General features: G+C 44.5%; 1 long non-coding RNA gene and 1 pseudogene across 1 annotated transcript; one reads left to right on the top strand and one right to left on the bottom strand.

Moving 5' to 3' along the window:
- Nucleotides 1-1,844: 1,844 nt before the first annotated feature.
- Nucleotides 1,845-9,408, bottom strand: LOC121485187. Its single transcript, XR_005986227.1, has 3 exons — nucleotides 9,203-9,408; nucleotides 2,780-2,896; nucleotides 1,845-2,409 (listed from the first exon to the last, which is right to left on the bottom strand). It is a non-coding gene; the product is annotated as an uncharacterized LOC121485187 (long non-coding RNA).
- Nucleotides 9,409-26,706: 17,298 nt separating this feature from the next.
- On the top strand, nucleotides 26,707-27,024 carry LOC121485597 (annotated as a pseudogene).
- Nucleotides 27,025-27,583: the final 559 nt, after the last annotated feature.

Raw genomic sequence — 27,583 nt, 5'->3', positions numbered from 1 at the left:
CCAACACAGGAATCGGCTCATAGGGTCATTGAGGGAATTCAATGAGCAAATGTTTGGAAGGCACTTGAATAAATCAGGTTGTAGGTGCAGAGTAGGTGCCAGACGGATGTGAAATAGATTATGTACCTGTGTCAGGAGGGACGAGTGTACCTTTGCCCCGTGGTCCCCAGCATCGAGAGCGTCCAACACGACACCTGCTATAGTCTGTGCTCAGTAAAGAGTTTTAGATGTTGAAGGTTACTGTGCTCAGGTAGGTTTCACAGCAAAAGCTATGTTTTTAGCCACCATATTAACACCACTTCTCTGAAATGTCAAATTTTCCCTAAGCATACTGCTTCTTCAAATGACAAAATTTCCCTAACTGTGATGCTTAAAACTGCAGCAGATAATTGGTATTCAAAATGCATATGGAATGTTATTCACCAAAAAAAGGGGGGGGGGAGCCATCAAGCCACCGAAAAGTCATGAAAGAATCTTAAATGCGTATCACCAAGTGAAAGAAGCCCACCTGCAGAGGCTCCGTGCCATAGGATCGTACCTCGATGACATTCGGGAAGAGACAAAACTATGTGACCTTACAACCATGAGGGGTTGTCGGGGATGAGGGAGGAGGGAAGAATGAACAGAGTAGAGAGGATGTTTAGGGCAGTGAGACAACTCTGTGTGACACCACAATGGTGGCCACGTGATATTACCCACTTGGCAAAACCCACAGAAGCAAAAAACAGCAGTGTCCGCCCCAACGTAAATTGTAGACTTTAGCTAATAACGAAGTATCGATACCAGTTCATTGGTTATCACACACGTCCCGCACTAATGCAACACGTTGGCAGCAGGGTGTGTGGCTAAGAGCAGAGGGTACACAGGGAGCTCTCTGGGCTTGCTGTAAAATTTTTCCATAAACCTAAAACTGTTCTAAAATAATCTGTTGAGATAAAATTTTTATTTTTTACATTTGTTTTTATTTAAGTTAGATTTGCCAACATATACTATAACACCCCGTGCTCATCCAGTCATGTGCCCTCTTCAGTGCCCATCACCCAGTGACCCCGCCCCCCCATCTCTCCTTCCACAGCCCTCTGTTTCCCAGAGTTAGGAGTCTCTCGTGGTTTGTCTCCCTCTCTGATTTTTCCCTACTCAGGGGCACGCTCAGCGGTTGAGCTTCTGCTTTCGGCTCAGGGCATGATTCCAGGGTCCTGAGATCAAGTTCTGCAACAGGCTTCCCGCAGGGAGGCTGCTTCTCCTTCTGCCTGGGTCTCTGGCTCTCTCTGTGTGTCTCTTATGAATAAATAAAATCTTTTTAAAAAAGATATAAAAATTTTAAATGTGTATGAGGACTCCAAGCCACCTCCCAATCGGAGAAAAAAGACAGGTGTTCACATGAACTCGTGCAGTCAACGAGTACGCATGGCAGGCCAAACACCTTGTGTTTATCTCATTGAATCCCCAACAACAATGAAGTAGGCAGAAACCAAAAGACAGACACATTTGTGAGTGTATCTTCTGATTTTTCCCCCCCTCAATTGGGAAGACATGATTTTCTTCATCTGACCCCTTCTTCTCAACCATGAAACACAGTATTCATCTAATTTGATAGAGTTATCCATTAGCTATCATTAAGCTCCTTTCGCATCACTTTAGAACTTTTTGCTTTTTAAACACATTGAAAGAGAATAATCTAGAGGACAGAGATAAAAATAATTTCTTTTTTAAAAATATTTTATTTATTTATTCATGAGAGGCACAGAGAGGCAGAGACACAGGCAGAGGGAGAAGCAGGCTCCTTCCTGTGGGGGAGCCCAATGCGGGACTCAATCCCAGGACCCCAGGATCATGCCCTGAGTCAAAGGTAGATGCTCCACTGCTGAGCCACCCAGGTGCCCTCTTTTGATCCCTTTCAATTTCAAAAATCTTAATTATGTTAAGTCCCCCCTTGTTCTCAGAACCTGGAGTCCTTTGAAGGTTATGATCCTGGACCTGGACGTCTTCCCTTATCTGACGTTGCAGAATCTTCCCTCTGCCTCCCCGGCAGCCTGACCAGGGTCCACGGTGTGGAGGCGGCCTCACTTCCTGCACATGTTTACGGCTTTGCCAGGGCTTCTCTGGAGCACTTTTTCTTTTGAAATACCATCTATTGTTAGTTGTTGTGTAAGGCTTCCTGTCAGTGGAGCTGTTGTTTAAATAAGGCATTCCTGAAAATTACCTTCTCCCCACTGGTTTTTTCACTTTCCGGATGGAGGAACTTGGGGATTCGAAGAGATCCTCTGTCAGATGAGGTCACCGGTCTGCTCGCAAAACCCAGGCTGCTTGCAGCTTTGCCCTCAACGTGCTGTTGTGGTTGGTCATTGCTCTGTGATAAAGCTTGTGCATCTCTGTGGTTTCCCAAAGGTGCTATGATTGATGGAGAGGCTGCAACACACACCAACAAGGAATGCAAGGTCCTTCAAATGGATGCAAAGGACATGCAACATCCACCTGGTGCAGGGGGCCCACCGCCTGCCCGCGAGTCCCCTTCAGGGCGCCGAGCTGGGTGACACCTGCTGGTTGGGACGAGTCCGCCAGGTGTTTTCAGGAAGCTCCCTGCAGCATCCTCTGGGCGGCTGGTCTCTGTGGACTCTCCCTGCCTTTCCAGAGCCTGGCTAGGAGCATGCCTGGTCCCTGGGTTCAGGAGACTGTGAACCCCCCCACTCTCGAGCTCCCCCTGGGAGCACCGTCCACTCGCCTGCAGCCCCCACCACCAGGCCCCCAGAGATCCATCCTTGGGGCATCTCTGACGAACCTGTTACTCTGGCAGAGCCAACTGTGCAGAGCTGGTTTTTCTTTCTTTCTCTTTCACACATGTCTTGCATCTGAGACAGAACAAAACAGATGCTCATCCCTCCTCCTATAGCAACAACTTGAAGGAACACAAGAAGAAAATGTATCAATTAAACCAGCAGTTCCAACACTTCGTGGTCCCAGGATCCCTTTATGATCTTAAAAAGAGATGGAGGACCCCAGAGGGCTGTTGTTAATCACTTGTTTACTGGTATTCACTGTCCTGGAAATTAAACCTGAGTTTTAAAATATTTATTCATAAGTATTACTTAGTAATAAATATTTATGAGTGGAATATGTGTCAATTCATTTAGAACAACAATAACACACTCATCCCATGTTAAATGGCATGTTTTACGCAAAAATAAAAATTGCCAAACAAAACAAATCGTGAGCAGAGCGCCGTGTTCTACATCTTTTCTGTGGCAGCTGCGAGACGGGTGGTGGGGTCTCGTCGCCACTTGTGTGTGTAAGCTGTTGTGGTTGCACAGGGGAGGAGGCTCTGGGAGCCTTCAGTGCATGCTCACGGCTGAGGCTGAAAAAGCAAACACCTCTAGCATTAACATGGAAAGGTTTGACCTCGTGCAACACCAGGGGTCTGTGAAGCCGACTTTGAGAAGTACTGAGTTAAATCAAGCGTTTCACTTCATAAAAACCAGCGACAGTGGTGTAACATGCCCCTCTGGGACCCCCTCTCTGATGTTGGAGGAGCCTCCAGCCCTCGGCATGAATGCCCAGACTAGCACTGCGGGTCACCTCTTTTCCAGCACACTGGATGGCGTTCACCCCGTTTGTGTGTGATCAGGTGCCTGTGCTCAACCCATCACAGGGGACCAGAGCCTTTTTTCCTTTTTTTAAAAAAAATATTTTATTTATTTATTCATGACAGACACACACACACACACACACACACACACACACACAGAGAGAGAGAGAGAGAGAAAGAGAGAGAGAGAGAGGGGCAGAGACACAGGCAGAGGGAGAAGCAGGCTCCATGCAGGGAGCCCAATGCGGGACTTGATCCTAGGACCCCAGGATCACACCCTGGTCCGACAGCAGATACTCAACCGCTGAGCCACCCAGGTGTCCCCAGAGCCTTTCTTCCTATGTGACATTCAAGTCATCCTCTCCGGGACCTTCTAGCCAGGATGACTTGCTATTTTTTACCATTCTCATACCTTCCAAGTCCAATGGGCATTTCTTCATTTTGACAGCAACAATCGTTCAGACTCATCTCTGGCTCACTTAGTCAGGACAGCTGCCTTCCCAGGCCTGCTTCCTTCCAGTTGGGAAGAGGGCTGAGCACTAACGCTCACGCTTCAGCTTGCAGGAGCACTCCAAGGTAGGGTGCCACAGCAGAAAGATTACTGATTCTCAAAAGGTCAAAAAGTGGAACTTGATATTTCTAATTTGACTATTTTTTTTTTTCTCACTTTAGTATAAAAGTGTATCCATCCCGTCTGTTCTTTTCCTTGCCAACTTTGATGCACCACGGCACATTATACCAAATCATGCCTTCAAATCACAACGATGCCCCTACTTTAAGAAGGTCTTCATTTTCTTTTGCTGTTTTTCATCTGTGATTCAAGTGTCCTGGAGCCGAAGTCTGCATATTCGGATGTCCTCCTGACCTCCATCACCCATGAACAGGGAAAGAAATCTCGACGGCCCCTCACTACGACACCCCAGTTGAGCAGTGGCAGCAAATGTGATAAAACAATGCCCCAAATCTTATTGTCTAGCTGTTTACTGAAAAAGCTTGTTGATACCTTGTGTAAACGTGTCACATAGCTATTCAATTGTACAAGTGCCAACTGAAAAAACTCTTTCCCCTGTTGGGCTGCCTTTGAATGTTTTGTTGTAAATCACTTGACCATGAATGTAAACATGTCTCAACTTTCCTTTCTGTTCCATTGATCTACCTATCTATATGCACACCAGTACCGCCAAGTCTTTCTATGACTGTTTTCATTTATATGCTTGACTTCCTGTGAGTCACTCTGTGCCCCTCTACATTAGCATTCATCCAAGGATTGCCCAGGGATTGTGTTTCAATGCCCCGAATGAGTAAGTCTTCTTCTCCTTGGCCAGTAGATCTGTCTGTGGCTGGGGAACCTAATTTAGGGTTTAAGTCATTAACGATTTTGTTCAGACTCTCACTTTCTAACTGGGCTTCTTGTGTCCCCTCGGTGTGTGTACGTGGTCTCAAGTTCAGCCAGAGACGAGAGGATCGCTGGGGACCTCTCTGTTCTCTTGCAAGCATGCACTCAGCCTTGTGCACACACACAGACCTCCAGCCCACAGAAACGTGGGCACTTATCAAGGTACACTATGGTTGTCTCAGTCTTTCTCTTTTCCAGTTAAATTTCTGGCTAGTCAGCCAGTCAACTGGCCCCAACAGAATCACAGCCTCAGGTTCCCTGGAGTGCTGGTTTTCTTATTCTTTGGCTTCTGGACTTGCTATTGTTTCCAGCAGTGACTGGCGTTTGCATCCCTGGGGTTTTCTTCACTCGGCTCCAAATCAGGTAATCAACCCTCTTGGTGGCAAAGCTCACACTTTTCATGCCCCGATAGAAGAAGTCCTGCAACTGACAGAGCTGAGAGCTGGGGACAAGACCAGCCCCTGGGCGAAAGTATCACAAACTCTGTTTTTTCTCAAAGCTGAGTGGTTTTACTGAATAAACCGTACTCAATTGGTTGGATGACTTTGGTTGATTTATACAGCCTTGAAATGGTGATTTTTGACATTTTTTCTCTAGTTTTCTTCTTTTTTTGGGGGGGGGGGTGTGATGTCTGCCAAGTTTTTCACTTGATCTTAGCCAAAAGGCTGAGAAGCAATACTTGCCAAGTCTTTCTTACTGCACCATTATGGAAGTCCTGCCCTCAGGAATCCATCTGAACAAACACTTCATATTTTTTTCTGATGCCCTCTAAGGTTTGAGAACTGGTCCCAGAGATAAGCTACCCTGTTGCTATCTAAAACCAAATTTTCAATTTGTGTAACAGATTATCCTATCCCCTCTCACATACTCAAGAACAGGAGTGTCACTGTTCTTTCCTGAGCCTGCTTCGCTCAGAAAGCCATCCCACTGGCTTTCCCAACTGCCATGCTCTTCTCCTGGCTATTCATGTGACTCCTTTTTTTTTTTTTTTAAGATTTATTTATTCATTTTAGAGAGAGTGAGAGTGCAGCAGGGAGATGCAGAGGGAGAGGGAGAGAGAAACTCAAGCAGACTCCATGCTCAGTGCAGAGCCTGCTGGGGCTCAATCTCACTATGCTGAGATTGCAACCTGAGCCAAAACCGAGAAGCGGCCATTCAACCAACTGCACCACGCAAGGGCCCACAGATGACTCACTTCTTCACCTCTTTGTTCAAATCTCATTGTTTTCTTACTACTTTACCTAAAATTGGAAGTTTTCTTATTTGTTATCCTTACAGTTTTTGTTTGCTTCTCCAGCTTAGACTGTATGCTCCAAAAGACAAGCATCTTTGTCAGTTTGTTCACTGACATATCCCAGATGCCTAAAACAGTCTCTGGAATACAATAAATCATTGTTGAATGAAGGCATGTAGTATGAAGAATGTACCATGAGAAAAAACATTGGGTTATTTTATGTAAATTAGTGCGAGGGGTTTAGTTATTTCCCCAAGAATGGGATATTGTTTTGTTAAAATTCTAAGAGGTCACAGAGGCATTGGGTTTCTTGGCTGAATCTTGACAAAATTAGGGAGAAAGAAGAGAGGGGAATCACAAGTTATGTTCAAGTATACTCTACTTCTGCAATGCTCAGGAATCTCACTGTTTTGATCTATTGTGCTCTTGGAGGCTGGTCATACTGGAGTTTCTTCTTCTGTTATCCAGTTAGGATCTGGTGGCAGTAAGGAAATACCTGAAGGCTCTGTATCATCCCACCCCCAGGCCTTTTCTGCTGCCACTTCTAAGTAAGGCACTAGTGATTCCAGATAGAAGGGCATGACACCTTGGAGAGAGATTTGCTTTGTTCAACTTCACCAGCTTCCAGCATGTGAATGTTACAACCATGCTATCTGAGCTGGTGAAAGCAGAGTGATTGTATTGTGTTCCCATGACCAGGACATGTTTCTCACAGCCGTCAGTATTCTTTCTCTGCCTATCTTTTGCTATTGCTTCTGGGAAGCTTGGATATTAAGTCCTGTGTCATTTAATAAGCCACTCTTCTTAAATATTCTTTTCATGAAGAGCAAATGAACTGGTGATTTTTTCATTCATTCAACTCTGAAACCACCATCAATCGACAGTTGACCAATATAAAAAGTGAAAGAGGGCAGCCCTGGTGGCTTAGCGGTTTAGCACCTGCCTTCGGCCCAGGGCGTGATCCTGGGGACCCGGGATCGAGTCCCACATCAGGCATTCCTGCAGGGATCCTGCTTCTCCCTCTGCCTGTGTCCTCTCTCTCTCTCTCTCTCTCTCTCTGTGTGTGTGTGTGTGTCTCTCACGAATGAATAAAAAAAATCTTAAAAAAACAAAACAAAAACCTATAAAAAAAAAGTAAAAGAGCAAAAGATAGACCAAAGGTTTTTTGACTTCTTATTTTGAAATAAAGATAGACTCTCAAGAAGTTGTAAAAATAGTGTAGAGAAGTCCTGTGTACATGCCTAGCAGCTTCTCCTAATGAAAACAGAATACTTAACTAAACTACATGCATGGTCAGACCCAGGAAATTGACCCTGACACAATATAATAAAATATTTAAGAGTAAATGTAACTAATGAGATGAAATTTCTCTATTTTGAAAACTACAAGACATTGATGAAAGAAATGGAAGAAGATACAAATAAATGGAAAGGTATCCCATGTTTCTGGATTGGAAGAATTGATATTGTTTAACTGTCAGTACCATCAAAACCCACCTACAGATTCAATGCGATCTCAATCCATATTCCAAAAGCATTTTTTACATAGGTAGAAAAAACAATCCTAAAATTTACATGTACCCACAAAAGACCCCAAAGCCAAAGCAATCCTGAGAAAGAAGAACTAAGCAAGAGGAATCACACTTTCTGATTTTTAAGCAATACTATAAAGCTATAGTAATCAAAATTGTGGTATTGGCATGAAAACAGGCAACTAGGCCAATGGAATCAGAAATAAACTTAAATATACATGGCCAACTAATATTTGACAAGGGAGCCAAGAATACTTAATGGAGAAAAGAGTTTCTTTAATAAAGGGTGCTGGGGAAATTGGATATTCATGTGTAAAAGAATGAATGAATGAATCTCGACCCCTAACTTATTCACAAAAATTTACTCAACATGAATTAGAGACTTAAATGTAAGACCTGAAGCCATAAAACTCCTGGAAGAAAATATAGGAAAAAAAACCTCCCTGACATAGATCTTGGCAATGATCTTAAAGCACAAGCAAAAGAATAGAAAATAAACAAGTGGGACTATGTCACTAAAGAGCTTCTGTATAGTAATAGAAACCATCAATAAAATGAAAAGAAAACCTATAGAATGGGAAAAAGTATTTACAAACCATATATCTGGTAAGAGGTAAATATCCAAAATATATAAAGAATTCATACAACTCAATAGCAAAAGAAAGAAAGAAAACCCCAAATAATCCAATTAAAAATAGACAAAGGACCCAAATAGACATTTTTCCAAATAAGATACACACATGGCCAACATGTGTACGAAATGATGCTCAGTATCACTAGTCATTAGGAAAATGCAAGTCAAAACACAAAATCACACCTGTTAGACTAGCCATCATCACAAAGACAAAAGATGACAGATGCTGTCAAGGATGTGGAGAAAGGGGAACCTTTGTGCACTGTCGATGGGAATGCAAACTGGTGCAGCTACTGTGGGAAACAGTATGGAGGATCCTCAAAAAATTAAAAATAGAACTACTATATGATCCAGCAATTCCACTTCTGGGAATATATCCACAGGAAACAAAAACACTCACAAAGATATCTGCACTCCCACATTCATAGCAGCGTTATTCATAAAAGCCAAGATGTGGAGGAAGCAACCTAAGTGTCCATCAATGGAGGAATGGATAAAGAAAATGTGATATATCTATATATAATTATATAAATCTATATTTATAATATTATATATATAATATGTATATATATATTAGAATATAACTAGCCATAAGAGAAGGAAATCCTGTCATTTGCAACACCATGGATGGACCTTCAGGGCATTACACAAAATGAAGTAAGTCAGACAAGGACAAATACTATATGATTTCACTTACATTTGGAATCTAAAAACAAAAAAACAAACAAAGACCAAAAAACCAAACTTGAGAGATCAGATGTGTGGTTCTCAGGAGCAGGGTGGGGGTACGGGGCACCGGAGGATGGTGGTCAGAAGGTACAGACCTGCAGGTATAAGGTGAGTGAGAGGTCGGGATGTAACAGGCGGCACCCAGATGACATCACACTCAGTGGTGTGATACCCAGGAAAGCTGTCCCAGGAGAGCACATCCTAAGTGTTCTCACCACAACGGGAAATTTTCTTTCTTTCTTTTTCTTCTTTCTTTCTTTCTTTCTTTCTTTCTTTCTTTCTTCCTTCCTTCCTTCCTTCCTTCCTTCCTTCCTTCCTTTCTTTCTTTCTTTCTTTTCTTTCTTTCTTTCTTTCCTTCCTTTTTCTTTCTTTCTTTCTTTCTTTCTTTCTTTCTTTCTTTCTCTTTCTTCTTTCTTCTTTCTTTCTTTTTCTTTTCTTTCTTTCTCTCTTTCTTTCTCTCTCTCTCTTTCTTTCTTTTTACATTTCTTTTTATTGTGTCTATGAGATGACAGTTGTTAACTAAACTTAGACTGGTGATATCACCACCCAGTATATGTGAGTCAAACCCTGTCTGTACACCTGAAACTCATACAGTAATGCAGGTCAATTATATCAATGAACCTGCTAAAAACCAGGCCGGTTTTTACATGCATTCACCTAAAGAAATCTCTAAATGATAAGATCGTCAAATTCTAGAAAATATTGGCTTCAAGTTTTATGCTTTACTTTTTGCAGTGTCCGTGATCCAATTAAGTGATGAGAGAACAAAATAAAACTGTAGCATATTTATACAGAAATAAGGGAGTATTCGTGTCCTGTTGATATTGTAACAAATCACCACAGACCCAGAAGCCTGAAACAGCAGAAAGTTATTCTCACACAGTTCTGGAGGCCGGGCGATCACCATCCATCTCTCTGGGCTGGAGTGAAGGTGTCCGCATGGCTGCGCTTCCTTGGGAGCTTCTAGGGGAGAATCCTTTCCCTACCAACTTCTGGTGCTACCCACACTCCTTTGCTGTGGCCACACCATCCTCACCTGTGCCTGCCCCTCCTCGCATCATGCGGCCTCTTTGAATTCTTCTCCTTGTGCCTTTCTCTCATAAGGATGCATGGATGTGTTGGCCTCTAGACCCACTCAGAGAATCTGAGATAATCTCAACAGGTAAGATCCCAAATTTAATCACTGGTGCAAAGACCCTTTTTTCTTTATAAGGTCACATTAACAGGTTCCAAGGGTCAGAACCTGATATCTTTGGGGGCCACTCTTCAGCCCGCCACATAAGAGATTCAGAAATCAAATGAGGAAAGGTTTTGTCACCTATGGAGCTGTGGGGTTTGTCCTTGGAGCACAGTCTTGCGTTCGCCTGTCCAGAGGCTGAGCCCGAGAAAGAAACCAGAGCGTGTGGCTCAGATCTCTGGTCTGTGCCACACTGGTTTGTGGCCACTGCAGAATCCAGGGGTGGCAAGAGTCCTCCACCGTAACCTCCCTTCTTTTTATCTGTTTTGCTGATGGGTTTGAAATACTCAGTGGAAATAACGATCTCCTCATAAAACACGACCGTAGCTTTTATAAAATGTGTAGAGTCCGTTTCTGAGATAGAAACTACTTCTCCCTTCTCGGTGGACAGAATAACTGTTTCTTAATTTATAAACCAGGCGCTGAGTCTGGGTTGAGTCACCGTCATTGTTCTTCCATTGAAACTGGCCATTTTGCTAACGAAAGTCCAGAAGATCTCCGGGTGCGTGGGCTGATCCCAAGCTGGCATTTAGAGGCTTGATAAGCCGAGGACGAGAAAGCGCGGAGACAGTGGGCTTGATTGCTCTCCCCGCCTGCACCTCTCCCCCACAATCCACTATGAATCACGCTGGATTAACAACACATCCGAGACAAAGACACTGAATTATATTAGCATTCGCCTGCAAAGAAATTACGTCCAAGGCCTTCCGTGAAGTTACTTTGGAAAAGTCTCGTCTTGCGAGCCAATCTGCGTGTAACAAAATGAGGGCAAGGGTCAGAGAGAAACAAAGAATGTTTTTGTGACACGCTGCAGTCAGCACAGAGTTTATGTGGCAGATGTTCATCCTGCCACGCAATACAGATGACTTCATACGTGGGGAGGGGGGACTCTGCTCACCACCGGCGTCCCTCCCTCCGCGACGACATCATCACCACCTCTGGAGGGCAGTTTTTACGAGCAGCGTGGAACACTGTGAACACAGTCGTGACCGGGTGTGTTTTTACCCAGTTTGGTTGCTCTAAGGCAATCCCAAATGGATTTTGTTTTCGTTTTCTGAATCCACACTCTAATGCGGGAGGAAAAGGAATGATGTCTGTGTCTACATTTTTAATTCGTGCTTTAGGTACCTTTCCCTGTATGCTTTGTCTCCTGTAATTTGCACCGTTAATTTCATATGCATTAAAATAGAACAAACCTACAGCCGTGTGAAAGTGCTAAAGTAAATTGGATTTTTAAAATAAAATAAAATGTAAATCGCTTATAAAAAACTTGTTTTAGGATTCTGGTCCCAGTTCACTTTCCTCCCCAGTGGCCAACTTAAAACCGGCAAAAAGAATGAGCATTAGAGAAGAAAATAACGGTTTTCGTTGAAAATGCAAAAGTAACTGCCAAGTATAACCAACTCGGGGTTCGATTGAGACATGACACCAGAAAGCATATGCAACCCCCACCCCACAGGTCTTTTCTAGCCTACAGTTTTCCATAAAAGGGTAACAACCCTCCCAGTCCAACCGTAGGTCCTGGCCTGAAGCGTCCATACCTGGCACCGCAGGTGAGACAGGTCGGAAGAAAACCATCCAGATGCCCAGTCTTTCCTCAAAGCGCAGGGGTCGGAGAAGGAATCTTCATGGCAGTTGGCTCAGTATCAGCTGCTCTGGTACCCCAAGTGCCCTGGCACCTCAGGGCTTTGCTGCAAACCACACAGGCCTCCTTACCATGAGACAGACCATGGAGATCGGTAAGCAGATCCCATCCTTGCTTGGGGGACGTGGAGTGTTGAGAAAATCCTTCCAACGACTCCCGAGTTAGGCTACTGCTCTCATTCCTCCATCTATCTTACCCCCAACACCATTCTTAGCAAATAGCTCATCCAGAGGAAACTGTTCTCCTGAGCTGAGAAATTCTCCAGGAAGAGTGTGGCAACAAGCAGGAGGGCAGGTGAAGAATATCTATCAGAAGTAAAAGAAAATTGTGGATGTACTTTTCTCTACGAGCTCAAGAAAATGAAAAAGAAGGTTAGTATCCCTGAAATAAGGACTCCAGGGAGAGATAGAAGAGGTCACGGGAGAGACAGTGACGCAACGGAAGGGAGGGACAGTGAGCTGTGGGAAAGAAACGTCAAGACAGGACAGCAAAAAAGGCCCTTCCAGAGGCAAGCACGGCTGCTGGCTCCCCAGGAACAGATGCCCAGGGGGAGATAGGCCAGCCAGACGAGTGTTAGATAGGCCAGCCAGACCGTGGGATCCGCACCTTGGAAGGAAGGCAGGGTTGGGAAGCGGAGTTGGCAGGGGTGAGGCTGAGCTGCAATGCACACTGTCCATTTGGATCCTTCAAGAAACAACATCCAAGAAGGGATTGGAGGTGCAAATTTATTGGGTAAAAAAATAGCTGTTATGGGACAGCCCGGGTGGCTCAGCGGTTTAGCACTGCCTTCAGCCCAGGGTGAGATCCTGGAGACCCGGGATCGAGTCCCACGTCAGCTCCCTGCATGGAGACTGCTTCTCCTTCTGCCTGTGTCTCTGCCTCTCTCTCTGTGTGTCTCTCATGAATAAATAAATAAAATCTTAAAAAAAAATAGCTGGAATGCCCCAAATAGCTCAAAGAGCTCCCTTTATTCAGCTTTACATCCTGGCTACCTGGAAAGCGCCCCCTGATCCCTCGTGGATGCCTCAGCCCTTGCTGGTACAGCTGCTCAGGCCTTGGAGCTCCATGGGCACCGTGGCCTTCCTCCTGCTCCAGTCCAGCAATGCCAGGCTGAGTGGCACTGAGAGCTAGCTCGAGTCACTGACCTGGAAGCCTGTGGGGGACGTGGGGGCAGGTCCTAGGGCAGGCATTCAGGATTTGGGGTGAAGGGGACCCCGAACCATCTTCAAGTAGAGGCAAATACTAGCCCTCGACAGGCAGAGAAGAGCCACCTGCGCGGGCTCAGAGCTTCGGAGCATCTGGAGTCACTGTGTGGGAAGCGTGCCCCCCACGTCCCCATCTACACACCAGGGCCCCCCTGGGGCCTGTGCTTCTCTCACAGGGAAGCCGAGCCCCTGACCCTGCAGCCAGTGAGAACCTCTTCTCACATGGCCAAGGAAGTCTCTGATTTTCTGCTTAGCCTTTAGTCGTGAGCTGATTTATCTCAACTTTTCATTTTCTTTCCCAAAGCCCGATCAACCCAATTCATTTTCCGTATAGTTACTATTTCCCTCACCTTTGTGAAACCCGAAGGCACCGCCTGCCCCCCGCCCACCCGCGATGGCACCTGGCACCTGTAACCACTGCACCACTCTCTCGTACAGGGTGGCCTGTACCCACCTACCACTGGTGGGTGACGGGATCTTCTCCGTTGCCAGACAGGCAGGGCCTAAGCCAGCAGGAATTCTCTCCTTCTGATACCAGTTGTCACAAGCTGGGGTCCCTGTTGAGCAGGCTCTGAGAAGAGAGACTAGCAAGGAGGTTTTCTTGGGGGGAGCTCTTGAGCTCAGTCCCTGTGGGAGGGAGTTCAGGCAGCAGGACTGGGAGGGGGCACAGAGCTGGTGCGCAGTTCCAGCAAAGGTGTGAGCCGCTCTTACAGTGACCTGTGGGACAGGACAGCCCTTCAGAGCTGCCTGAGCAGGAGTGAGCCGGCTGGGTCTTCATTCCCCTGCATTTAGGGGCCAACGAGTGTGGCCTGCCCTCTGAAAGAGGCCTCACTTTGGGCTCAGAGGGGTCTTCAACTAAGTTAGCCCCCAGAGTGCTGGCAGCTGAGAGCTGTCTTCCCACAGTGCTCCCCCCAGTGGAGGGGTCGGGGGATCCGGTTATTCCTACAGCTGACTTGTCAGCAGCAAATGAGGCAGACTCCACTGGAAAGGCTGCTTTACTGGAATGGGAAAGCACAAGTGCCAACAGGTAATTCTACACCCACTGGAAAGGTCCTTCCGGAAGGAACGTGAATAAAGACATTGCCCAACAAGAGACCTGGCTGCCAAGAGGTCTGCCCTCGAAATGATGCTTTTTGGGTGAAGGAAAACAAACCAGATGGATGGTCAAAAATGCAGGAAAAAATGAAGGATAATGCCAAGTGTCAAAAATACATTGTTAAACCTAAAATAGCATTGACTTCGTAAAGCACTTGATGAAAAACTTAGGAGTGAAGCAGAAACAGTGGGTAGGACAGGTGGGGTCCGTGTTCCCAGGCTCAAGGGCTGGTGGGAGAAGTGGCAAAGGTATCAATTTATTTTGGACTTAGGTAAGTCAGCAATGTGGCACGTCATTTTGTAAAGTAACCACGAGGCCATTAAAAGAATAGAAAATGAGTGTATGACTTTGCAACTAATAGAAGGGAAAAAAGAATTAAAAAGTTCTCAGTTGGAATGCCTGAGTGGCTCAGCGGTTCAGCGTCTCCCTTTGGCTCAGGTCGTGACCCCAGGGTCCTGGGATAGAGTCCCATATCGGGCTCCCTGCACTCCCTGCAGGGAGCCTGCTTCTCCCTCTGCCTGTCTCTGCCTCTCTCTGTGTCTTTCATGAATAAATAAATAAAATCTTAAAAATAAAATTCTAGGTCAACACAAATAAGGTAAGAAAAGAATGAAAAATAATGTAGAATGAGTGAAACAATAGAAAAATATATTGCAAACATAAGGACGCAAAGGGGTTGGAATAAAGAATGAAAACAAGATACAAGCTAGCACTCCGCACCGTCAGGTTGGCATGGCTCTACCAACACCAGACAAGGTGTGCTTTGAGGGGAAAAAAGCAATGAAACTCACTATGGAATAACAACATGGAATTTTCCTGTATTAACCCAAGAATTAATTCTGAATTAACCTCAGAATATGTAAAGCGAAGACTAACAGAACTACGACAATTCATGACCTCGGTGGGAGACTTCATTACATACCTCTCAGCAATTAACCAAATAATAACAATCAAAAAATCCAGAAGTTCCAGAAAGATTCAATCATGACCCTGTCCGAATAGGCCTAAACGCCACATTTCCTTGAGTCTAAGAATTCACTGGCTGTCACATGCACGGTTATTTGATGAGCCACGGAGAAAAAAAAAAGAAAATCTTGTTGACTGCGACAATGACTTCTCATTACTCAGAATTACTCTCCCACAACCTACTGGCAAAGCTCTTTCATTTTTAATTATGTCGTGGGTTCGCACACGTAAAAATTAGAAGACATAAGAGAAATGAACTACGGAAGGTATTTCTGAAACATCTGTGAGAATTCTTTTCTCTGGGAGCTATTTAAGAGTTGGAGTCATCAATATGCATGATTTCTTCACCCGTTAGGGTCCTCGGTGACATCGGGAGGGCTGGGGTTATAGCACCCCCGAGACAAAGCCCCATTACCATCCACCCTGTGATGCTGTCGCATCTGACTCTGCTGTTTGATCCTACCTGAAGGTGACGACGGTGACTTCCCAGGCACAATGGGGACGCATGTTGCATCCTTAAATGGCCCTTACGTGATCTTTCTGCTAGAAGTTATGCACGCGTTCATGTATGCTGGGGCAATGACAGCCCTATCACAGAATGTCACATCCTCTCTGGTCATAAAATGCACTCTTAATTTTCAAGCTAGTAAACTGTGCATAGCCCACATCCTAAAATCTTTGGGATACAGTGAAACACTGTACCAAACAGTGCCCGAATATGCAATATTTTCAAGCATGTGCAGAATATTTCTAGAAACTTCCCACACGATGACCTTAAAAATAAGCCTCAATACATTTTTAAAAATTGTATAATTACAGAGTGGGTTCTCTGGTCAGTCCTATTCTCTGGTCATGGTCCTATTATGCTAGAAATCTACATACAACAAAGGAAAAGCTAAAAACTTCCTATATATTTGAAATAAGACTTATCTTTCTAAATACCCAACAGGTCCAATAAAAAATTACAATGGCAGTTAAAAATCTTTTTAAATGAACTTAGAAAAAAAATGTTAGTCTCAAATGAGTATATAGTTCATCCTCGAACAACATGGTTTGGACTGTGTGGGTCCACTGGACGTGAGATTTTTTTTCAATTAATACAGTAAATGTATTTGTTCTTCTTTATTATTTCCTTAATAACATTTTCCCCTCTAGCTCACTTTGCTTGTAAGAATAAAGCATATAATACACATAACCTATAAAATATGTGCTAATTGTGGGTTTATGTGATCGGGAAGGCTTCTGGTCCACAGTAGGCTATTAGTGGTCAGGTTTGGGGGAATCAGAAGTTATATGCAGATATTCAACTGCATGGGGGAGGGGAGGTGCTCCTAATTTCTCCCCCCCAATACTATATTATGAAAGAAGAGAAAAGGAAATTAGGAAGATAACATAAAAATAAACCCAAAGAAAGACGAAGAAAGGGAATAAAGGCAAGGACACATACTAATGAAACAGAAAACAAATACCCTGAAGAGATGAGTGATTTGACTCTGGTCCTTTGAGATGGGTAAAGTCTGAACTAGAGGGATCCATGAGAAAGTCCTCCTGGAGAATTTGTTGCTGAGATTTGTCTCCAGGGCGAGAGGCCAATCCACATGGTCCCTTTGATGGAACTTTCTTAACTCTGCAGATTTTCTGGCCCTTGCTCCTGCCTCCCCTTGGGCTCTGCCAGTGGGATCCTGCTGGCTGGGGCCCTGTGCAGGCTTCGGGTTACTGTTTTCTAAGAGTGGCCCTGGGCCAGTAGCTTTGGCACACCTGGTGGAGGAGGGGCTGTCAGAAATGCAGAGTCTCAGGTCCCACCTCAGACCTCCTGATTCAAAATCCACCTCGGAGCAAGAGCCTCAGAACATCCCACTAAAGTCTGAGGGATGGTAGCCTGGAGAGATCACCAGAGAGGATGCTCAGTCTCACTCTCCAGCCCACGAAGACCTGGTGCTCGTGCTCCTCCCTGACCCCCCACTTACTGTTCCCCATCTCCTTACAGCACTGGAAGATGGAGGTGTTTCCACATTTCCTCATTCTCTTCTCATGGATGAGCTGGCCAAGCCCCCCTGTTGTCCACCCTGCTCAGTGTCCTCCCTGGGTAGTGCTTGGCCCTCTGGCATAGACACCCTCAATCTGTAGGGCGGGTGAGTTACCTTAACACTGACCGCATCATCCCTGGAGGCAGGTGGGGGAGGCACATCCAGCTCTGAGGTGAAGAAGCAGAAACATTGAAAAGGAAGTTGAAAGGGGAAGAGAGAAACCAGGTCACACAGCTCCCAGGCCAGGCTGCCAATCGCCCCTCGCAAGATGCTGTGCCAGCATCAGCTTGCTGGCTTCTCATCCCATCATCCTGGGCAAACTCAGTGGAAAAACCATCTGAATGTCCCCCTCAGTGTGGGATAAAGGATGGCTCCCTATAAAAACCCGTCAATTCCTCTGTCCTTTGCAAGTTCATCCCGGGGAGCCCAACCCCCTCGGCGGGTGGATTTGTGCGGTTGTGGGAGAGCCACCTCCTCCTCCCACCTTGGGCTCAACGGTTATTGTCAGAGCCCAAAGGCAAGAGTGCATCTTCTTCCTGGAGTCTTACGGATTCCCGCAGGTTCCATCAGGGACTCCATCCCCCATAGACATGCCATCCCCATGGCGTGTTCAGCGAGGAAGGCCAGAGCGTCCACGCGGCCTGCCCGGGAGAGGTCACATTCAAGGTCACTCCTACCAGAATGCTCCCTTTCGGAGCTAAGCCTCCGTGGCAGTGCCTGGCACCACAGGAGCTGATGGCTTGCCCTCCGATGGACTATTCACTGTAAGATGGGCCATCACCCTGGAGGTTATAGTTTTTCTCCAAAACCGTGGTTGTAAAAAGATTCATGTAAACTTTTATTTCCCATCTTTGGAAATCTCATGCTAAACAAAGCAGGTAAGTTCTCCCAGCTAAGTAATCGGGCGGATCGCTGGTGCTCGGAAAAGTTTAGCTGCGGAAGTGGAGGGAGTAACGATGTACAGTCTTCCCTCAGACTCCTCCCAGTTTCAAATCCAAACGTCTGTAAGTCCCTAAACAGAAACATCTATGCTCCTATGGGTCATCTCTGTCACCAGGGGTATGGTGGGCTCACAGAGTCCGTGGGAAAGACGGAGACCACGGTGTGACCAGGTGACAACCGTGTGATCATGGGGCCTCGGGGGCTGGGGGGACCCCATCACGCACCTGCCACACTGAGCATGTGGAAACGTCACTTCAAGTAGCCACTGTGTCCCAAGCAGCTCCCGTCCTGCTAGAACCGGGGGAGGCTCTCCTGAGAAGCTGACCTGCCCTTTTTACACTTGGCTTATGTTTATAAAGGAATGGGATTGCAAAATTTCCCTGAGATGGGGTCTTGTGACCTTTTAAAGTGCCACAATGGCAATTTGAGCACTTGTGTGAGTTATTTTCAATACTTCCTACAGCTTAATAGAAACCAAACATTTACAAATAATAAGGCCACGGAGGCTAACTGAAATGGCCTGTTTCTTTTCATGAGTCTGGGATCTAGCCAGCTTCATGCTATTTTTATCTTGGTTTACTGCTGTGAGTTATCATTTTCGCTGCTACCAATTTTTGTGTACTCAACTATGATTAATAAAAGGGAAGAATTTATTTGTTTTTCTCTAATGAAAGTGATCGAGTTGGTAGATGCAATCTTTTAACTCCTGAAGTCCATGGGTAGAAATATTACTTCAGGGCTCCTCGGTGGTCAGATGGAGCTGCTGGCCAAGCCACTGCCCTTCCCTGGCCATTCAGCCATCACAGTGTCTGCACCCAGAGAAGAACCGTGTCAGATCGGGGTGTGGACAAGGCGCCACGAGTCACACACCTGCTCCCACACAGTCGAAGCACATGTTCTGGTGAAACCTCAAGGCACAGACTACTATGCATGTTTTTCTTATGTTTGCACATAGATATGGGTGAGGAGTTTCTTTTTTCACTGTGGACTTCATAACTCGGATTCCAGAGCCTAAGAAAGATAAATGTAGAAAATTAACCATTAGATGATCCAACTTTATGGCCAGTGGTGCAAAGGTCCTAAGCATATATTATTAAATCCAACACATTTATTGAAATACAACAAACCATAATCAAGCAACTTTATTCTAGGTAAGTTTTTTTTCATATTTTATTTCAGAGAGAGAGAGAGTACGAGCTAGGGGAGGGGTAGAGGGAGAAGCAGACTCCCCACTGAGCAGAGAGCCCAACGTAGGGCTCCATCCCAGGACCCTGGGATCATGATCTGAGCCGAAGGCAGAAACTTAACCAACTGAGCCACCCAGGCCCCCTGACCTTGGTAATTTCTACAAATATGATTTATTTTATAAATTTATCACAATTTTTTTAAAAAAAATATGATCATATCTATGGAAATCAAGAGACATTTTGCGAAATTCAACACCATGACTTTTTTTAAGGAACATTTTAATACACTATGAATGGAAATGTCCTTAATAAAGAGTATTTATCAAAATCAAAGACCAACAGTGTACTTCATGATAAAACAAGTAACCGTACCTATGTACTTTACAGACTTTTCAGGGCCCTTGCAGCTTTAAGTTTTTTTTTTTTTTAATATCTTAACTTCAGTGTTTCTCAGATTTACTTGATAAGAACAAAAGGAACCAACATCCCGCCTCAAAATGCGAATCTGCACAGTGAGACCTGGGTGTGCGGTCGTTGAAAGAAGGCCCAGGTGAATCTTACCATTTGGAGAAACACTATCACAGCCTCTGGTGCCATGTCAGCCCATTTATCTTCATAACATCCACTTTGTTCTCTTCTCTCACAGTGGAAAGTCTTATCATGACACTTCTCAACTCTTCCCTGAGTTCAATCACACCGCTATGTCATCTTCAAAGGTTCCAGTTTCTAATCTCTAGTCTTTCTTATCACATTGAACAGTCATGACTTTTGCAAACGTTAGCTGAGCGTATTTTGGGGATTGGAAATCCCTCTTTAAGTTTGCAGGCCTGTGAACTTACACATGAAAGCAATGGTTTGCCTCAAGATTTCTGGGAAACTCAGATGTCCAAGGGTCATAGGCTATGGGACTTTCAATCCTCCCTCCTACTCCCCTATCTCTTCAGTAAATCGCACATCCCGGGAACATGGTGTCTGGTATAGTATAGGCTTGGTTTCCCTCCTTCTACAGATGAAGTACAATAGATTCCCTGTTTGCTGAGAGTTTTTACCATGAAAGACCATCAAATTTTATCAAATGCTTTTCTGCAGCTACTGAGATGATTATTTTTTTTTTTGCCTTTTTCCTGTTAATGTAGTAAATTATATTGATTGATTTTTTTCAAGTTTTATTTAAATTCTGGTTTGTTAACATCTGTGGTAAAGTTGGTTTCAGAAGTAGAATTTAGTGATTCAACACTTACATAAAATACCCAGTGCTCATTACACCACATGCCCTCCTTAATGCCCATCACCCAGTTACCCCATCTCCCCACCCCCCTCACCTCTAGCAACCCTGTTTGTTTCCTAGAGTTAAGAGAGTATGGTCTGTTTCCCTCTCTCTTTTTTTCCTTCCCCTATGTCATTTGTTTTGTTTCTTAAATTCCACATATGAGTGCAATCATATAGTATTTGTCTTTCTCTGCCTGACTTATTTCACTTATCATAATACCATCTAGTGCTGTCTGTGTTGTTGCAAATGGCAAGATTTTATTCTTGGCTGAGTAATATTCCATTGTGTGTATGTATCACATCTTCTTTATCCAGTCAGCAGTTAATGGACATTTGGGCTTTTCCCATAGTTTGACTATTATTGATAATGCTGCTATAAACATTGGGGTGCATATGCTCCTTCGAATTTGTATTTTTGTATCTTTTGGATAAGTACCTACTACTGCAATTGCTGGGTTGTAGGGTAGACTTCCTCAAGATAAAAAATTCTGCACAATGAGAGAAACAATCAACAAAACTAAAAGGCAATCTATGGAATGGGAGAATATAGTTGCAAATGACATATGTGGTAAAGGTTTAGCATCCAAAATCTATAAAAAACTTATCACACTCAACACCTCCCAAAAAATAATCCACTTGAGACATGTGCAGGAGAGGGACACCTGGGTGGTTCACCGGTTTAGAGTCTGCATTCAGCTCAGAGCATGATCCTGGGGTCCTGGGATCGAGTCTTGCTTCGAGCTCCCCACAGGGAGACTGCTTCTCCCTCTGCCTATGTCTCTGCCTCTCTGTCTGTGTCTTTCATGAATAAACAAATAAAACTTTAAAAAAATATGCAGAAGACTCAGAGAGAAATTTTTCCCAAAGAAGACATCCAGATGGCCAATAGGCACATGAAAAGATGCTCAACATCACTCATCATCAGGGAAATATAGATCAAAACTACGATGAGACCCCCACCTCCCACCTGTCAGAATGGCTAAAATCAACAACACAGGAGACAACAGGTGTTGGTGAGGACGTGGAGAAAGGGGAGCCCTTTTGCCCTGTTGGTGGGAATATATGGATTAATTTTTAAAATATTAAACCAACCTTAAGTTTCTGAGAGAACTTCAATTTAGTCAAGATGTGTCATCCTGTTTATAAATATCTGGGTTTGGTTTACTAATATTCTTGCCAAGGATTTTTATGTCTGTGCTCATGAGGGATGTTGATGTCAATAATTTTCTTGCAATGTCTTTGTTTAGTTTTGTGTCAAGGGTATTTGACCTCATAAAATGAAGTCATCCCCCCTTCTGGAAGTATTCCCTCTGCTGTGTTTTCTGGAAGAAATAATCTTTAGATTCTAGAAGGTGCCATTTCTCTTCAGGTTGGGTGAGAACTTCTTGAGTGCTTCTTAAAATGCAGTTCTGCCAAAGATGAATATGTCTCTCTAAAATGTCATTTTTATTTTTGAAGACGTATCAGTCAAGGTTTAGCCGGAGAAGCAGAGCCAGTTCTTTTGAAAGCTTCTCTCTTTACTGATGCTGGGACACAGGAGACTGGTGGCTACATCAGGAAAGGGAGAGCCAAGGGACCCACCCCCACTGAGGAAGATATGCCTAACCTAATGATGCTTTCTCCCTGCATCCCCACATCAACGAAAATTAATTAATTCCCATGTTTTTCCCCCATGATTTGCTTCTTTGTATTCATCATTGATTAATTCATTGCACACTCCTGAGCAGGCTCCCCGGAGGTGCTCCCTAGCATGGACTTCCCAGTGAGAGTCTGTGTTTCAGACATTCCACTGTTCTAGCTCACTCTCCCTGTAAGCAAGGGAACCATCCTGGCTAGCCTAACATTTTAGCATATATACAATAATACTCTGTCCCTTAGGCAGGATTTCAAACCTGGAAGCAATACGAAATCTCTGCCAGGCTCTGTTTACCCTGTTTGGCCTACTGAATTAGTGGAGCAAGAAAGAGACAAAAATATGGCACCATAATGTAATGTTCACTGAGAATCCTGGGGGAAAAAAGGCCCTCAAAATTTGGAAAGGAAACCAGGGTACAAATTCCCTCCTGTGGTGCTCAGAGGTCTGAGATACTTACAGGGGAAATACACAGCCATCTTATTTCTTAGCCTGTCATTCAGCGAGGGGTGGGAGCATCCCCTTCTGGTACATAAGCCAATAATATACCCAGATCTTTCCTTTCTGTACCCTTACCCAATAATTCTTATCAACCTTCTTTCATGAGCCTCAAACCCTTCCTTCAAAGAAAAGGAATATAGCTCTTTGACTTGGGAAGATCCATAACTTTCTTTTTTCCATGGAAGACTACAGAGCAAGAATCAGCTGCCCACTTGAACTCCTTCTTTTATTCCTTTAGAGCCCTCAATTTGGTCTTTTTGGTTTTTCCCAACAATGCCTGCATCAGTGAGCTGTGCACAAGAAGTAAGCGCCGAGGCCTCCTTCTTTCCAAGAGGTGGTCTCATAGCCTTGTCACCTGTCTACCAAGGCTTTGTCTGGCCCTGGGCCCAGGTGGGCCTCCCTGGAGGTCCTCTCCATCGAATCTTGTGCTCATTCGCCAACCAACCCAACAGTTACAAACCCGAGACTGGCACATATAGGGTGAAGCGTGTACAGCAATATCTCATATCCAGAATCAACAAGAAATGATGATCATATTATATAAATAAGTATATTTTTTATCATAAATATAAATGTATTAGATAAAATAAATTTTATTTTAAAATGCAAGCATTTTGGATGAAAGAAATCTGCAATTATCATACACATTTACCTGCATTTTCAGATAGCCTGTGGGCCTGAATTTAACCTTTTCTTGGTGATCCAAATGGTGTGGTCATCTGAAACCATCATATCTCCTGGTATTTACACCATTACGTCTTTCCTTCCCCGGCAATTTAGTGCCCTTGTGACTCACCCTAACCAAGTGACTGTAGTGACACTCTGCTAGGCCTGATCCTTAGGAAGTCCTTGCAGCTTGCACTTAGGGCTCTGAGGGAAGTCTGCAGTCTCACACCCCAAGAAAACTGCCCTGTGGAAAGCCCACCCTCGCCACAAGTGAAGGCTGACAGAGCAGGACTGAGATCCACAGCCAGCCCCAACAGGCCATCCTGGGAGCAGATCTTCCAGCCTCCATTCAGGCTGTCCTTCATGTAACGCAGAGGAGAGAAAAGCTGTTCCCAGCTAGCCCTGCCCAGATCGCAGAATCAAGAACAAATCAATGGCATTGATCTGGAAGTCCCTGGATACAGTGGTGGATAATGGAAACCCAGCTTATCGGGATGGTGGCTGTGGAGCTGGGATTGGGCCAACCCCAGAGGGAGCGCTGGGATGTTCAGATGACAGTGGGAGCAAGTTCTTGGGATTTACTCCCTGTGGTTTTTCTCTTCTGGCTTTATTAGGGGGTCAGCTGCGACTTCTTGCTGAGGCCTAACCGCTGTCCTGCCACAAGGGCCCTCGAATCTTCAGAAGAGCTGATAACCGGCTTGACAGAGGGGGACAGGTGAGCACACGCAGCACAGTGGGGACAGTGATCGTGGGTGTTGACACATGTGGGGCAAAAGCATAAACAGCCTTAAAAAGACCCTTCAGACATTAAGTGCTCCTGGTAAACAGCAGAATGTCATGAACAAGCCATTAAACACCTGCATCCTGGCTACTTAATGTGATAAGCAAGACGAGAAAAGACCGGCTAATGAAATTTATTCCAGGTAACGTACGGTTAAGAATAATAAACAAAATGCTTAGGCATGAATTTTATGAAGTCCTCAGTAAATGATTAGGTATAATTTTGCATAGTTAGAAGCTCGAGGGCTTTCTTCACCTTCATGATCTCTTTCTGTCTTTGGGAGAGTTTTCATTAGAACATGCTTATTGGTTTATTAGTCTAAATAATTATGCTTTGGTGGGAGGTGCTGGCAACATGCTGGTGGAAATGACATCCCCTGTGGGTCATCCTGTGGGCTTTACCTGGAATCCTCTGGATATTTCAGCCCTCAATTTTGATGGGAACATCACCTATGAAAATTGTTATTCTCTATGCCAAACATTCCATCATCATCAGGATTTAATAACTTAATGGTTTCATAAGGTGAATTTTGAGATCATTCCTTGATTTCTCCACCCATATGCAAGTGGCCCATTAGAAATAAGTACAGTTAAAAAAAATAAGTACAGTTGACCCTTGAAGAACAGTGGTTTGAGCTGCACAGGTTCACTTATATGTGGGTTTTGGGTTTTTTTGTTTTTTTTGTTTTACTGTAAAAAGATTTTTGTTTCCATTTGGGCCACAGCTTGGGAGAAAGCTCCAGCATGGTTAAAAAGCTGCCTAGTGGCTATGGATAAGAAGAGGTTCAGGCAAAAGCCTTGACACCAGAGGGATACCAGAAGGGTTCTTCAAGGGCCGCTCTAGCAGCTCCAGTCATGCTCAAGGGTGGGCCTAAGAGATACTTGCCCAGCCCAGTCTGGGAACCGCCAGCCTGTGGAGCTGAGTCAGGTGGTCGCCCATGTTCTTGATGAATTCCACCTTCTTATCTAGGAAGTGGGTCTCCAGGAAGTCACAGACATGGGAGTCTTCGTGGCAGGACCCAGAGTATGCAGATACAACAGGGCTTGGTTCAGTCTTCTCCAGGACGTTAGTGGTTTCCATGACATCCAGGGTTTTACTCAATTCGTCTTGGAACCACTTCTGCACATTCTAGAAGAGGGCATCACTGCCATGCTGGTTTTGCATCATCAAGAAACGCTGACCTGAGCTCTTCCCTGGCCAACTGGAGAAAGAAATGGCCCATATGCTCCAGAGCCACATCACTGAGGTCAAAATAGAACCCTAGAAGGAGATGCAGGAGGCCCACAGGTGCATGTTGACCAGGTGGTCCTGGAAGCAGAGGATGGCTGAGATGATTCCAAAGGTTTTAATTGGAAAAGATGTTGGAGGGTGGTCAGAGGCTGGAGAAGGGGCATCGCTGGGTCGTTTCTATCCAAACACTGTTGAAGTAAGAGGCAGATCCGCAGGACCTCTGGGTGAGCTGCCTATATGCAGATTTTTTCCAGTACAGTACTACGAATGTATTCCTTATGATTTTATCATTAACGTTTTCTTTTCTCCAGCTATCTTAAGATTACAGTATATAATACCCATAACATACAAAGTATGTGTTAACCAACTGTTTGTGTTATCGGTAAGGTTTCCAGTCAGCAACAGGTTATTAGTAATTAAGTTTTAGGGGAGTCAAAAGTTATATGTGGATTTTTGACTGCATGAAGGGTAGGCACCTTAATGGCCCATGTTATTTAAGGGTCAACTATGGATCAAGGTTTGGGTCACAGCCAGATTAGTGCTCCATGAGCTTTGGGCAATGTGGCCACAGTGGCCACGGGCTGAATGAGTTCTTCTGAAAGATGTTAACATCTCTTCCACTGTAAGCTCCATGTTTGGCATCTACACGTGGAGAAGGTGGTTGCAGTTAGGAGTCTTTCAGTTTTTTTACCCAAGTGGATGTGAAAGTGTAGACTTCATTAATTTATTTAAAAAGAGAACGTAGTACATACTCTGTGCAAGGCCCTGCCTGAGAGCCTCAAGCTCCCTTAATAGCATCTCATTCTTACTAACATCCTCCTACCAGTGATATTTTGGTGTACCCTAAGTGATAAAGATCATGTAATTCACACACATCCAACCACATTCCACAGAATAAATATGCTGAGTGGAGCTGTGTAGTCACCAGCTGGATTTCCCCCTTTCTTTCTTTCTTTTTTTTTTTTTAAGATTGTACTTAGTTATCTGAGAGAGGAAGTGAGAGAGAGAGAGCATGAGCAGGGGCAGAGGGAGAAGCAGACTCTCCGATGAGTAGGGAGCTCAACACAGGGCTCAATCCCAGGAACCCAGGATCATGACCTGAGCTGAAGGCAGACACTTCACCAACCGAGGCAGACCTGTGCTTCCGGATGCCCCAGGGTTTCCCCCAATTTCTTTTAAACATCTCAAAGTCTCCTTTTGGTCCTGTGCCCAAGATGACCAAGAAAAGATGGAATAATGGTCATGCCAAAAAAGGCCTCGGATAGGTGCAGCCCATCCGCTGCACCACCTGCGCCCGTTGTGTGCCCAAGGACAGGGCCATTAAGAAGTTCGTTATTGGGAACATCGTGGAGGCCGCCACTATCAGACATTTCCCAAGCGAGTGTCTTCGATGCCTACGTGCTTCCCAAGCTGTATGTGAAGCTCCATTATTGCGTGAGTTGTGCTCTCGTGAAGCAAGGAAGGACCGAACACCCCCACCCCAACTTAGACCCCTGGGTGCTGCCCCATGACTTCCACCGAAGCCCATGTAAGGAGCTAAGTCCTTAACGACTGAAGAAAAAGTGTTCTCCAGAAAAAAAAAAAAAAAAGGTGATTATACTTAAAAAGATAAAACAAAATAAAACACCTCAAAATTACAAAAAAATGGAAATAATGGTATAATGAATACTCATTAATCTCATTTCCAAATTCATCAATTGTTAATATTTTGCTACGTTTTTTTGTCTCTTTCTCTCATTCTGTCTCTCCTCTCTCTGTCTTTGTCACACACACTTTTTGCTAAACCATTTGAAAATAAGCTACAGCTATTACCTACTTCAACATGCATCTCCCAAGAACAAGAATACTTGCTTATTGACCACAATACCTTTATCAACCCCCAAGTCAATATTTAATGTGAAAATAAATTTAGTAGTAAAATTTCCCTAATTGTTACAAAAATAATTTTTTTAAAATTCAGGATGCTCTCAAAGATCATGCAGTTTATTGGCTACCATGTCTCTCTAGTCTCCTGCAGTCTAGAATGGTCCTTCTACTTTTAGTTGCTATATATAACCTTGGCAATTTTGAGGAGTCTAGCCTGGTGTCCTG

This window comes from Vulpes lagopus, chromosome 2 (genome assembly GCF_018345385.1).
Source record: "Vulpes lagopus strain Blue_001 chromosome 2, ASM1834538v1, whole genome shotgun sequence".
In the NCBI taxonomy this organism is placed as follows: Eukaryota; Metazoa; Chordata; class Mammalia; order Carnivora; family Canidae; genus Vulpes; species Vulpes lagopus.
Note: the sequence above shows the minus strand (reverse complement) of the source record. Positions and strands in the feature narration are given on the sequence as shown.